The 15455-nt window shown below is 45.5% G+C and overlaps 1 pseudogene; it reads left to right on the plus strand.

Annotated features, from left to right (window-relative positions):
• The first annotated feature begins 823 nt into the window (after positions 1 to 823).
• LOC103285815 (serine/arginine-rich splicing factor 6-like) lies at positions 824 to 1322 on the plus strand (annotated as a pseudogene).
• Positions 1323 to 15455: the final 14133 nt, after the last annotated feature.

Below are 15455 nucleotides of genomic sequence, written 5' to 3' on the forward strand. Positions count from 1 at the left end.
AACCATTGTCCTCAGAGGGAAATCCCTGGCCTGCTGCTTGTTTTTTGCAAATAAAGTTTTATTGGAACACGGCCATGCCTATTTGTTTACGTATAACCGATGGCTACTTTTGCAGAGCTGAATAGTTTGGACAGAGACTATGTGGCCCACAAAGGCTAAAATGTTTTTACTCTCTTTATGTAAAAGTTTTGCCAAATCCTGGATTAACACAATACTAATCATTTCTTATCTCTCATGGTTTCTATGGGTTTAGGAATTTGAAAGCAGCTCAGCCAGGTGGTTCTGGCTCAGGGTCTTTCCTGAGGTTCCAGTTAGGGACTTGCTGGGGCTGCTCTCATCTGAAGGCTTGACTTGCGGCTGAGGGATTCTCATTCAAGAAGGCTCACTCAGGGGGCTGGCCAGTCAGTGCTGGCTGTAGGTGGGGGGCTTCAGTTCCTCTGTACACGGGCCTCAACACAGGGTAGCTTGAGTGTCCTCCTGTCATGGTGGCTGCTCTCCCCAGAGTAAGCGATTTAAAAGGACAAGGTAGCATCTCACTGCCTTTGTGAGCTGCATTCAGATCCCATGCACTGTCACTTCTGCCGCGCCCCGTTCTACTGATCACATGAGCCAGCCCTGATTCAGTATAGGAGAGGCTGCAGCCATTGTGCTGGACTTGGCCGCGGCTGCCCTGTGAAGTGCGCATTTGGGCTCTTGCCATCCAGCACTGGACCGCGGCTTCTGCCTTGTGGTAGGCCCTGTCGGTCGTGGTGGCAGGGGTGTGTGCTGGGATGGGGGGGGGGGGGGCCGCGGAGGGCGTCAGCCACAGATACGCCATGTCTCCATGGGGACCCCTTACTACCACGTCTGGGAGAAGGACATCCAGCACCTTTTCAGTGACGATGGCCGACTCCTCGAAACAGACCTTAAAAATGGGTACTGCTTCCTGGAGTTGGAGGACTCCCTTTGCCCTACACAGATGAATGGCAAGAACCTCTGCGGGTGCGTGATCACGGAGCACAGGGCGCTATCTCCATGGCTACAGCTACCGACGCCGCGGTGGTGGAGCAGGATACAGCAGGCAGAGAACTGCGGGAAGAGACGAATCGGATCACCTGTTGGAACAGAATTCAGGCTTATGGTAGACATCTTTCTAGTCGTCGCAGTTGGCAAGATTTAAAGCGTTTCATGAGATAAGCAGGTGAAGTAACCTATGCAGATGCTCACAAAGAACTCACACACGAAGGAGTAAAATTGAGTTTCGCTCCTACTCTCACATGAAGCTTGCTTTGGATCAACTGGATGGCACAGAAATAAATGGCAAAAATTTTAGGCTCATCTAATCTAATAATAGACAAATATGCAAATTGAACGCACCTTCGCTACACCTAAGCCACGCCCACCAGCCAAACCACGCCCACCAACCAATCAGGATGAATATGCAAATTGCCCCAACAAAGATGGCGGCTAATTTGCATATCAAGACAGTGTCGAAATAAGCCAAGAGCTGCAAAGGGGAGTAAAGCTTCGAAGAAGCAAGCAAGCCAGGGGGGCGGGGGGAGGAGAAGGGAAGAGTGAAGTCAGGGCCGTAGGCGAAGGGAAACGAAGGCGGGCTGGAGGAGAAGGCGGGGCCGGTGACAAGGGCGGGGCGGAGGTGGGGCCGGGGGTGAAGGGAAACGCGGGCGGGCTGGAGGAGAAGGCGGGGCCGGCGGCAAGGGCGGGGCGGAGGCGGGGCCGGGGGCGAAGGGAAACGCGGGCTGGCTGGAGGAGAAGGCGGGGCCGGTGACAAGGGTGGGACGGAGGCGGGGCCAGGGGCGAAGGGAAACGCGGGCTGGCTGGAGGAGAAGGCGAGGCTGGCGGCAAGGGCGGGGCGGAGGCGGGGCCGGGGCGAAGGGAAATGCGGGCGGGCCGGAGGAGAAGGCGAGGCGGGCGGCAAGGGAGGAACGGAGGCGGGGTAGAGTGCAGCAGGAAATCCCATTGCAGGAATTTTCCTGCAACGGGAAAGCTAGTTAAAGATAAAGCAGGAACTAGACAAGGGCGGCTTACACTGGAAGCAGATCAAGGCCGTAAGTCGAGCAGCCACAGCAGATGGCAAAGGATCTCAAAAAGTTGTTCCTGATCCAGGTCTCCGAGCAAAGGTTGTTTATGGTCTCGGTCAAAAGGCTGGAAATCTAGATCAAAGAGCAAATCGAAGCCCAAGGCCGATCAGGGCTCCCATTTGCACTCTCGAAACAGGTCTAAGGATGAGTATGGGAAGCCTCAAAACAGGCTCGTTCTCTATCATTCCCCCGAAGAAAATCAAAAGGTGATATTAAGTAAAAATCTAGGTCATTCCAAATCTCCCCTACCTGCTCCACCCTTGAAGGCTCATTGTATGTCCCTCCACCCAGAAGAGCTTCAAGTTCCCGTTCTAGATCCCATTCAAAGTCATAGTCCTGGTTCAGATGGAGTTCCAGAGACCAACCCAGAACTCTGTTGTTTGCATACTATTTTGGAACACTTTCCTACTTGCCTAGGCCAGTGGTCGGCAAACTCATTAGTCAACAGAGCCAAATATCAACAGTACAACGATTGAAATTTCTTTTGAGAGCCAAATTTTTTAAACTTAAACTTCTTCTAACGCCACTTCTTCAAAATAGACTCGCCCAGGCCGTGGTATTTTGTGGAAGAACCACACTCAAGGGGCCAAAGAGCCGCATGTGGCTCTGAGCCGCAGTTTGCCGAGCATGGGCCTAGGCAGTTACTCTTCCGTGTTTGTACTTGGCCTTTTCTGCAAGAGGAATCTGAAAACAAGGGCGCAAAGAAATTTGTTTGTGGCCAAATTTGATGAAAAAGATGAGGTTCTAAGGAGACGGTGCCATAAAGACCTCCCTTCTTTGTAGATTTAAGATGACTGATTTTATAGCTTTTAAGTGAACATAACTTTCGAAAAGATTAAGCTCATTTAGATTATTTATTTATTTGTTTAAATTAATTTCAGAGAGGAAGGAGAGGGAGACAGAAACACCAATGATGAGAGAGAATCATTGATCGGCTACCTCCTGGACGTCCCCTACTGGGGATTGAACCCGAAACCAGGGCATGTGCCTTGACTGGGAAATGAACTGTGACATCCTGGTTCATAGGTCAATGCTCAACCACTGAGCCACACCAGCTGGGCTCATTTAGATTTTTTAAAGTATTTCAGCAGGGTCTGCGGCAGGGGCTTTGTTGTTTTGTTTGCTTACTTTTATTTTATTTTATTTTATTTAAAAATATATTTTATTGATTTTTTTACAGAGAGGAAGGGAGAGGGATAGAGAGTTGGAAACATCAATGAGAGAGAACATCAATCAGCTGCCTCCTGCACACCTCCTACTGGGGATGTGCCCACAACTAAGGTACATGCCCTTGACCAGAATCGAACCTGGGACCTTTCAGTCTGCAGGCCGACACTCTATCCACTGAGCCAAACTGGTTAGGGCTGTTTGCTTACTTTTAAATTAACTGTTTCAAGCTTTGGTTACTTAAGCCTTTAGAGGGAGAACCCATTTTTCAATTATGATGGCTTTTTAAAAAATATATATATTTTAATTGATTTCAGAGAGAAAGAGAGAGGGAGAGATAGATAGAAACATCAATGATGAGAATCATTGATCAGCTGCCTTCTGCACACCCCACACTGGGGATTGAGCCCACAACCCAGGCATGTGCCCTGACATGGAATCAAACCGTGAGTTCCTGGTTCATAGGTCGACGCTCAACCACTGAGCCACACCAGCTGGGCCATTATGTTGGCTTTTTAATAAAGCTTGAGTTATGTAAGATTTTAACAAAAGTTTGCCACCAAGATGATTGCCCATTTGAACAGGTCACTATAAATTCCTTTAAATATTGATTCTGCTGTTTGTGAAAACAATGTAAAACAAGGCAAGCCTCAGACCAGCAATTAATTATTCAATTTGCATGACATTATTTTGTGCTGTTAATCAAATCTTTCCCTTTAACAAGTTAAGTTAAAAATAAAATATATGTTGTAGTATAAGTATATGAAAGGATGATACAAGAGAATAGATATCAGGAGATGGGATCATTGAGGCCATCTCAGAGACTGGCTACCATGTGGAGGATGCATACTCTCACTCCTCTGAGCATTTTGATCTATAGGTGTATTTTCTTAGGCTTGCACCATGCTTTAAGTCAATATTGTTAAATTGGGACATTTCACAAAATCTCTAAAATATCTAAATGATACAACATTTCTACATGTTACAATAGAATAGTGGTGAACATGATTCTTTCTAGTTTACTACATTCCCTACCATTTTTACTTGATCCCTACAGGGAAACGGAATTTTAGTGATCATTAATAATTATCCGGAGAGAAACCAAGATGGCGGCATAGGTAAACACCTAAACTGCTGCCTTGCACAACAATTTCAAAACTACAACTAAAAGACAAAACGAACACCATCCAGAACCACAGGAAAGCTGGCTGAGTGGAAATACTACAACTAGAAGGAAAGAGGAAAGCACATTGAGACTCAGAGGAGCTGAGGTACGGAGATGCGTGCACGCAGAGAGGACAGGTGGCTGAATGCACGGGTGGCTGAGTGTGCAGCTGGCTTTCTAAAGCGAGAGGGAGACAGAAGCTCCCGACTGCGCTGAACTCCAGTCCCGGGCGAGACTCTGGGAAACCAGATTCATTTGGGGAGGAATCTGGACTGTCAGGAAAAGAGAAAGCACACTGAGACTCAGGGGAGCTGCAGAAGGCAGAGGTCTGGAGGCATGCGCGTGCGCACAGAAAGGACTGACTGCTGAATGAACGGCGGCTGAGTGCGCGGCTGGCTTTCTAAAGCGGGAGGGAGACAGAAGCTCCCGACTGCACTGAACTCCAGTTCCGGGCGAGTTTCTGGGAACCCAGACTCATTCAGTGAGAAACTCGAGGGCGGCTTTCTCTCAGAGGTGCTTGCAGTGATTACCGAGGGACACTGAGACCAAGGGGCCTCATAGGGCAGGGCTGATGGGAAGCCAAGGCTGTCGGCTCCACCCTGAAACTCTGCCCTATCCAAGCTGAGCACAGAGGCTTTTGCAATTTTGCAAGTCTTGTCCCATAAGGCTGTCTCCAGCACAGAAGTTCTCCCAGCGTAGACACAGCTGATCCTCACAGCCAATTGGCCTGGAGGTCAATTCCTCCCAGTGATACCAATAACAATAAAGACTTAACTACAACAAGGCTGAGCACACAGTCCACAAAGGGGTGCACCAAGAGTGTCCACCTCAGGTAACTGGGGAGGCTGAGCCACTGTGCCCTATAGGACACCTACCACACAAAGCTACTCCACCAACTCAGGGAAGCTGCAAAAATGCAGAGACAAAGAAACGGATCACAAATGAAAGAAATGGAGGAAAGCAAACGACTGGATATAGAGTTCAAAACCACGGTTATAAGGTTTTTCAAGAATTTCCTAGAAAAGGCCAATAAATTTAGCGAGACCCTCAAGGATATGAAAAAGGACCAACTAGAAATTAAACATATACTGACTGAAATAAAAAATATTATGCAGAGACCTAACAGCAGACTAGAGGAACGCAAGAATCAAGTAATAGGTTTGAAATACAAAGAAGCAAAAAACACTCAACCGGAAAAGCAAAAAGAAAAAAGAATCCAAAATTTGAAGATAGTGTAAGGAGCCTCTGGGACAACCTCAAGCGTACCAACGAATTATGGGCGTGCCAGAAGAAGAGAGAGAGCAAGATACTGAAAACCTATTTGAAGAAATAATGACAGAAAACTTACCCCACCTGGTGAAAGAAATAGACTTACAAGTCCAGGAAGCGCAGGGAACCCCAAACAAAAGGAATCCAAAGAGGATCACACCAAGACACATCATAATTAAAATGCCAAGAGCAAAAGACAAAGAGAGAATATTAAAAGCAGCAAGAGAAAAACAGTTAATTACCTACAAGGGAGCACTCATACGATTATCAGCTGATTTCTCAACAGAAACTATGCAGGCCAGATGGGAGTGGCAAGAAATATTCAAAGTGATGAATAGCAAGAACCTACAACCAAGATTACTCTACCCAGCAAAACTATCATTCAGAATTGAAGGTCAGATAAAGAGCTTCTCAGGTAAGAAAAAGCTAAAGGAGTTCATCACCACCAAACCAGTATTATATGAAATGCTGAAAAGTATTCTTTAAGAAGAGGAAGAAGAAGAAAACGGTAAAGATAAAAATTATGAACAACAAATACATGTCTATCAACAAGTGAATCTAAAAATCAACTGAATAAAAAATCTGATGAACAGAGTAAAGTGGTGAATATAATAGAATCAGGGGCATAGAAAGGAAGTGGACTGACAATTCTTGGGGGAAAAGGGGTGTGGGGAAGAGACTGGACAAAAATGTGCGGGAAGAGACTGGACAAAAATCGTACACCTATGGATGAGGACAGTGGGGGGGAGGTAAAGGCAGAGGGTGGGGTGGGAATCGGGTGGACAGGAGCTATGGGAGGAAAAAAGAGGAACAATTGTAATAATCTGATCAATAAAGATTTATTAAATTAAAAAAATATAACAGAGAGAAAAAAATTATCCTTGGTCTGTTTCTTACTGAAGAGAAATATATCTCTGCAATCTCATCTGTATTAAAAGAGGGCAAAGAAAAGATACATTAAGAGGGCCTCCCATTTTAAGAAGACCCAAGGGGAGAAGAGTATTTCTGTATATTTAATATGCAGATAAAATATATACATTTTCAACAACTACAACCACCACAGCTTGTAAATGTGGCTGCCTGGCCTGAGGAGGCCAACCTCCTTAGTTTGTCATTAAAGATCTTTTGTAATCTGGCCCTTCCCTACCTTATAGACAATGTGGCATAGAAATGAAGAATGTAGTCACTGAGATCAGACCACATGGGTTCAAATACCGGTTGTGAACACATTTTCTCATCTCAAAAATGGAGATAATAATAGTGCCTATCATACAGGGTTTTGTGACTACCGTTTCTGCTCTACTTCCTGCTAGCACTCTACCTACCTGAACACTTCAGACTATTTTAGTCCTCTGTGTCCTTGCACATTCTGCTTCTTCTGTCTACAATTCACATGTCCTGTTTCTCTGCTGCAGGGCTTAGTCCAGTTACTCACTAACGCCGTCCTTTACACTGTTCCCCAAACGCAGCTGGTTCTCCTGGGCATGAAGCCTGTGATGGCACTTCCCTGTGGTTGGGTTGGGGCTATGTGACAAGATCTGGTCAGTAATTTGTGGGTACAAATAACACATGTCTCTTTCAGGCTTGGAACGTTTAACATGTTCAGGCTCCCCAGAATTCTCTCTTCCTTCTGCCATAAGAACTGAGTCCTGGAGAGAGAATGGTCGTGTGGTCAGAGCCACAGCCAAGCCATGTTAGATGTGTGGACCAAAATTCCACCTTTGGTTTAAGACAGAGTTGTTACAACAGCATATGTAGCCTGTATTGACTCCTTCTTAAAAGAAAGCTTCCTTAAGCTTTCCCCAAACAGAGCTGATAACCGTCTATGGGTTGCCATGGCAACCAGTGCAACCCTGTATCAATAAGCTACCCTCTATGATCCTGACTTAAGTGACTGGCTTGTATATATCATGATGTCCACTGGCACTGTTCTCTTCTCAGAGTGACCTTCCCTAACTAACCATTGTAAAATCATTCCCTGCACTCTTCTTTGAATGAACACCCAGTTTAATTAGTTATTGGTACTTTATCCCCAACAGCAATTATTTTTATTTATTGTTTATTGTCTGCCTCTTTCACTAAACAATAAGTTTACAGCCCTGGGGCCTAGTTCAGTGTCTGGCACAGAGATGAATTAATGATTGAATGAATGATCAATAAAAACTGTATATCCAGTGTTTAGAATTGGCGCTTGGTGCACAGCGTGTCAGCCTAAATGAATGAATATCTCCTCCCCCGACGCCCCCCATACAACTCAACAATGCATCCATCCTTGAACATATTCACAAGTGTTCTCTCTGAGGCCGGATTTGAGAGGCAGCAGAAAGCCCAGTAAGGAACTCCTGATGCTGCCTTTATGTTTTCCCCTGCCGCAAAATCTCCTGTGACCGTTTAAAGCCAGGAAGCGAAATCAAAGAGCGCTGGATTCAAAGGACACTAATTACCTTTCAAAGCGTTCCCCTTGGCTTTAGCCCCACGATTCCCGTCAGAGGCCGTGGGAGTCTGTGGTTCCTGTGTCGGGCTTTGAAACTGGGAGGGGATTAATGGGACTTGATTAAACCACAAATGTCAGGAAGTGTGGAGGGCAGCTCAGAATGCTGCCACCTCCATCCATCCTGGGAGGAGGGACAGTCACTGGCCTCCCCTCCTCCCCTAGGCTTGAGCTTCTGATAAAGTAGCTAAGAGGGAAGGCACCCTCCCCTACACTCAAGGGTACCATAGTCATGCTGATGATGGGGCTCACTTACATGGAAATGTGAGTGCCAAAGAGAATTTAATTTTGCATATTGTTAATGCAGGTGTAATAAGAAACCTGCCCATTAGTTTTTCATGTCCTGACATCTGAACAGCAACTTCCTCAACTCTACGACACTAGTCGTGTGCTAACATAATTGATGGTAATGACCTTAATAGGTACCAGTTCACTGAGCACCTACCTTATATACCACACAGAGCTCATTGCTTCGTATGGTTGATCTCATTTCATCCTCATAACCTCTCTGGGGGGAGATAAGGACTCTCATTAGCTCCATTTCACAGATGAAGAAACTGAGGCTCAGAGAGGTAGAGCCACTTGCCCAAGGTCACTCAGCATGAAAACTGCTCTATCTCTTCTGAACCCAAACTGAACCCAAACTGCTCTATCCTGTTCACTTCTTGTGGTAAATTCTGGGTGCCCATCCTTCTGATATTCCAGGAAGTATGATTCTGTGAGAAACAGACCGTAAGATAAGAGAAGTGGACAGACATGTTGGAGAAGTCTGTACCAGCTGTGGTGAAGCCTCATTTATTTGCATACCAAACCTGAGCCTGACTCCCGAACCATTTTATTAACCCCCCAACTACTGAGGAAGAAGCAGGTAACACTTCCTGTCCGGAAGCTTTTCAGCTGGAACTCAACTCAGCGAGAGGACGCTGTGGATTTGCCCATCCTAACCATCCCCAGCCTTCTTTGTCTGCCTCCACTATAAAGGTTGGAAAAACCGAATATCCACTTTCCCAGCCTCCCTTGCTGCCAGAAGTGCCCATGTGCCGATTCTGGCCAGTGAGACATACGTGGAAGCCTCCACTTTCCCCAGTAAGAGGGACAGAGATTGCTTGCGTCCTCCTGTCTGGAACATGACGTGACACCTGATCTGTGGCAACCATCCTGCGCTCGGAGGGAAAGACCGAGAGAGTCACAGGACATTGCTGAGCCATCGAAGCAATGCTAGGCACTGCCCACCTTTAGAAGTTTAGAAAGTGAGAAGAATAAAACCCCTATTTATTTACGCTCCTAAGAACTGGATTTTCTTTTGCTTGCAACCAAAAACATCTTAATGAGGACAACCTTTCATCCTACGTCTCTTATTACGAACGTACACATTTCCCAGAAGCTCCCTCCCTACAGGTTCCCCTCACATCTCTGTCCAGAATTTTGTCCAATGTCTCTCTGAGCTAATAGCTGGTCAGAGGAAAGGAACCAACGTGGGCTGCGTGGACCAGTGGTTCTAAAACTTGAAGTGCATCATAACTAACTCCTAAATCTGTGTGTCAGGGCTGCTTTGAGTACAAGAAACAAAGTAAATCAAAGTGGCTCTCACACTCAGAGGCAAGGCATGGCTGAATCTGGGGCTTCTCATTGGTGTCATTAGGGCAGTCTCCCTCCATCGACCTCTCTGGCCAGCTGTTCTCTTTGTTCGCTTCATCCTCAGGCAGGAATGGCCCCAGGTTTACATGATTCTCACCATTAGTATCCCTACAGAAAACGCGGAGACTCTCTCTCCCGTAGCATCCATGAGAAGGACTCTGATTGGTCAGCCTGGCCTTGTGCCCACCCCTATAGGAACACATGACTGACAGTCCCACTAAAATCCCGCGGAGTCAGAGATGGAAGGGAGAGTTCCCAAAAGGAGAAGGTTGGACAGGGTTGTGATGCTAGGTGGCCATAATGGCAGAAGTCCAGTACCAGGCAGTCTCCACTGCCCCTCCCTGACTGGGGTGGGGAGACAGGAGGCCTTGGCATATTGTAATTTCTGGGACTCTTACTTTGCTTATCTGGCAAATGGGGAGCCTAATCACTTTGGGTGGAAATCAAATGAGGAAATGCATGGAAAAGAAGATCTGCAAAATAAGACACTCTGTAAGGAATTGCTTGCATCATCACTGGCCTTAATTAGTAGTCACCCTTCAGCTCAAGGTTATTGAGTGGCTCCCTGTGGCCTGACTGATCAAGTTGAGGATTCTCTGTAGGTCTTGCAAGTCTCTTCATAGTCTGGCCCCCATTGGGCCACCTCATTTCTCCCTAACCCACCTCCTCCACTCTAAGCAGGCTGATCTCTTGTCCCGCACACAAGTATTGTTCAGAGCCAATCCCATGGTTCCACCTGGAATGAACCCACCCACTTGCTTGAGTGACCCTGGGCAAGTTATGTACTTTCTGTGAAACTCAATATGCTCATCTCTTAAATGGAAACCATTGCTTCCCAAAGGTCATTGTGATACATGAAAGAGTGGATATAAGGAGTCCTAGAGTACAGTTCTCATGGTCTGTGCTCGCTCTTCCCTTGCACACCCTTTTCTGTGCAGTCCCCTTGGGATTGCCTTTGAGAAGGTAATTGATCAGTCCGGAAGGAATTTCCCTCTTGGGAGCACTTGGGCACCAGAGGCACTTATGTCAGGTTCCAGAAAAAGAGTGGGATCAGCCTTCTGTGTCCCAGGACTTAAGATTCTCTTAGGAAGGAAGGAGAAGAGAAAATGGTTGGGGCTCTGGGTCCATGAGGAAGTGGATGCCTCACGCATGCTGAGGATGTGTTCTGGGGTCAGGATGTAGCTTGGGATGGACCCGAGTCTGTGCACAGGGGAAAGGATGGCGGTGAGCAGGCACCATGATGGTGTGTGGATTGGGGTCTGGACCAGGTCCTACTTGGCTGTGTGTTCTAAGGGAAGTCCTCCCTGGCAGACACCCATCTGCTCTTGGCTCCCTACCCATATCTCTGCTCTGGGGATGTTGGTGCTAGTCTTCACTTCACCGTGTAAGCCAGGTCTTCCTTCACTTCTGCCCTTGGGAGATGCTGCCAGCAACATTCTGGCCAAATCCAGCCTGCAGACCCATTTGGCATGGCCACGCGGTGCATGATGTTTTTATAAATGGATATAAATTCTCTGACCCTCCTCCCATCAAGAAGTCTGTGTGTCCTTTCCCTTAAATCTGGGTGGGTCTGTGGCTATGTTGACCAGTAGAGTAGGTGGAAGTGGCACTATGAGACTAAAAGATAGATCATAAAAGGCCATCCTTGAGTGCTCCCTCTCTGGATGTTCAATGCTCCCTGTCTGCATATGCAGTGCTGGCTCTCTGGGCACTCTGTCTCAGAACCCAGGGCATGGTGTGAAAAGCCCAGGCCACATGGAGAAGCCACATGTAGGCGCTCCAGTGGACAGTCCAGCTGAGCCCAGCCTTTGAGTCATCCCAGCCGGGGCACCAGATATGTGAGCAGAGAAGCCCCCAGCTGATTCGAGCCCCGGCCATTTGAATCTTCCCAGCTGAAGCCCCAGACTCTGTGGAGCGGAGTCAAGCCGTCCCCACTGTGCCCCGTCCAGACTTCTGACACAGAAATCCATGGGCATAATAAATGTCTGCTTTACGTCACTACATTTGGAGTGGTTTGTTACATGGAAATATTAATGAGAAAATAGTGCTTTAAATTTTTTTGATTCTGTTGCCAACATTTAAAATTGGGAAATTTCACATACAAATTTGGATTTCTGGCTTTTAATGAGAAATCAAAAAATCTGGCCACATTGGCATCCCTGTTTGGCAAAAATTGGTCAGAGCTGCCCACTTGAGAAGGGATATGGATGTCCTGTCTGCCTTGGCTTCTATCTGTCCATCTTTGCTCTTTTACGTCATCTGCCTGGTCCCCATGGGCACGTGGGTGTGCGGGCCCAGGGCCAGAACCATCATATAGCCTCATGGGCACCCAATGGGGTCATGATGGCCTGGACATCCCTGACCTCTCTGGGTGCCCCCTTTTTTGTCCCTGGAGCTCTGTAAGTCCACCGAACTAAGCAGGGTTATACCCTTTCCTCTGCTCAGAAAATCACTTACATGAAATAAAAACCAGGCAAGGCTGGGGGTGGTGATGGCTGTGTCTGGAGCTTGCTTGTCCTGTAAACAATTTCCTGGTGATAATCTTTCCAATTATCCCTCCAAGCTGGAACTGCTGTGTGAATCAAGCTGGGTGCCCTTGGCTTATCCTGTACAGCTTGGAGTCATTAAAATCCAGCTTTCTATTTCAGGGTGAGCTGTCCAGAGCCACCAAGGTTGGGATGTCTATGATCCTTGACACAGACACAGAGAATCACAGTATTATAGAAACTCTGAAACCAATGCAGGACAGATTATAGAGTTTTACACTCAGCAAGACTCTTAAAAACCAGCCTAAGCACTAAGCATAGATGAGCTAGGTCCAAATTCCAGTAAATATAACTTTCTTTTTTCCTAATATAAACTTATTTAGTATTAACTTCCATTCATATAGGTAGCTGAGGTTTGATTAATTAGTTAAGTCATTCAACAATTGTGTCTCAAGGGCGCCTGGGTACCAGGTATTTTCTTTTCTTAAGGGGTAGGAGTATAACCTTGACATGTCAGATAAAAATCTCTGCCACTATGGAAGCTTAATTTGCATCCCAGTAGAAGAGACAGGTGAAAAGCAAATAAATATACGAGAGAATGTCGTAAGTGGTGATAAGTGTTCTGAAGGAAAAGCAAGCAGGAGGAAATATGTAGTGATGGAGAATGAGTGTCATTTTACCCAGGGTGTACATGCCCCACGAGGCGGCGGAAGATTTGAAGGAATGAAGCTCATGAAGACCCAGGGAAGAAGGCCCCATCTGAGCGAAGGATCAGGAAGTGCAAAGGCCCTGAGGCTGGGCTAGAGTGTGCGTGGCCTATTGTGGGAGAAACAGGGGCAAGACATGGATGGGTGGGCAGAGGTGGGAGGGAGGAGGAGGAGGAGAGATTGAGGTTGAAATCTCAGTCAGTTTAATATTCTTCTTTTCTACTGGGTTATGTCTAAATCCTAAGGGGCTCCATAAGATGGGAGGGAGCATCTGGACCTTCATGTTATGCATCTAGTCCTGCAGCCATGCTGGCTGATCCTGCTATGCCCACCTGATTCTGATTTCCAGTTGGGACTGTTGGCTTTTGGTGCCCCACCCGTGCCTCTTTCAGGTGCTTGGCTCACCTCAACTCTCTGACCTGTGGGAATCTGTGGGAGGCTACTTGCCTGTCTAGGCACCTCCTACAGATTTTTTCAGCTATGTACTATGCCAAGAGGGAGGGATCTGGCTGGGACTCAGCCAATACCTGATATCTCCTTGAAGGCATGGAAGACTAGGGCTTGATCTAATTTATGTGAGGTCAAAGCTTACACCATTTTGAGCAACCTTCTTTTAAAAAAAAGATAAAAATTAAGACTATATATTTAGGTATGAATGTAAATATTTATTTTGAATGAAAGAAGAAAATGAAAATAAATCACAAATTTTAAAAATCTAACAAATACTACAAACAATACAAAATCCAGAAAAATAACACTATTTTTATTAACTGTATTACATTCCTGTATAATACTTTGCCATTTTTGGCTGCAGATTTTACATCAGAAGCCATGGAGATGAGAAGGAAATAAAACAACATGTGTAAGGTGCTGGAAGAAAAGAACTGTCAACTCAGAATTCTATACCTAGCAGAAATAACCTTCAGGAATGAAGATAAATAAAGACATTGTTAGGTAAGAGAATTCATAGCCATTAATTCTGCTTTCAGAGAATTGCCAAAGGAAGTTCTTTAAACAGAGGGAACTTGGAAGATCAGGAATGAAAGAACAACATAAATGTTAATAATAGGCCATAAAATGGTAAATATCTTAGTAAAAATAATGGACCATTTTTTTTCTCTTGGGTTCTTTAAAATATTTTGACAACTAAAAGTGAAACTTTGAACACTGTGTTGGAAATGTTAATGTATGTAAATGTAATATATAAGACAACTATAACATAAATGAGAAGGTTAAACACATATATAGGATGACAAGATTTCTAAATTTCTCTTGAAGTGATAAAATATTGATTCTATATAGACTGTAACAAGTTAAGTATGTACCCTAATCAATAGAGCAGCTACTAAACTATACAAAAACATACAGTAAAAACACACAACAAATTAAAATGGAATAGTAAAACATGTCCAAGTAACCAAAAATAAAAGAAAGGTCAGGAAAGGAAGAACAGTGGAATAAAAAAAAATCAAGGGAAGAAATAGAAATAAAATGGTAGACTTAACTCCAAACATATCAACATATACATTAAATGTAAATGGTCTAAACATACCAATCAAAAGTCAGAAATAGCCAAAATGGATTTTTAAAAATGACCCAACTGAATGCTGTCTACAAGAAATTCACTTGAAATATGATAAAATAGGCAGGTTAAAATTGAAAGGATGAAAAATGATATACTGTGCAAGCAGCCTATCTAATAAAAGGGTAATATGCAAATTAACCATCACTCCATCACAAAGATGGCAGCGCCCATAGCCACAAGATGGCAGCGCCTGGTCCTCTCAGCCCCGTCATAGTCTCCCAGTCCGGGGGGGGGGGGGGGACTGCTGAGAGCGGGCAGCATGAGCGGCCTGGCGGAATGCTTACTTCATGAGGCAAGCATTCCGCGCCCGGCCACGGATGAGCCTCTGGCCAGGCTGGGGCGCAGAACACTTGCTTCGTTGCCCCAGCAGCAAGGCAAGCATTCCGCGCCTGCCATGGATGAGCCTCTGGGCTGCAGAGAGCCTCTGGGCAGCGGGCACGGAGTGGCCAGGCCCCACAGAGAGCTACTGGCGCATGGATTCATGTGTAGGGCTACTAGTTGATCATAAGAAAGCCACATGTATCAGTGACTATATTAATATCACAGTGAATTTCAGAGCCAAGAAACTCACTATGGATAAAGAAAAACATTACATCATAATAATTTGGTCTATTCACTAAGAAGACAAAACAATTCTAAAGTGTATATAACAAAATAGCTTTAATATACAGGAATAAAACTGGCAAACTGAAAAGTGAATAGATAAATCCACAATTATTTTTGAAGCTTTCAATACTGCTCTCTCAGTAACCAATAGAGTTAGTAGACATAAAATCAGCAAGGATATAGAACTGAACAACACCATCAAACAACTGTACTTAATTGACATACATAGAATACTCAACCCAACAACAGCATAATGCATATCC

This window comes from Eptesicus fuscus, chromosome 12 (assembly GCF_027574615.1).
Source record: "Eptesicus fuscus isolate TK198812 chromosome 12, DD_ASM_mEF_20220401, whole genome shotgun sequence".
Classification (NCBI taxonomy): Eukaryota; Metazoa; Chordata; class Mammalia; order Chiroptera; family Vespertilionidae; genus Eptesicus; species Eptesicus fuscus.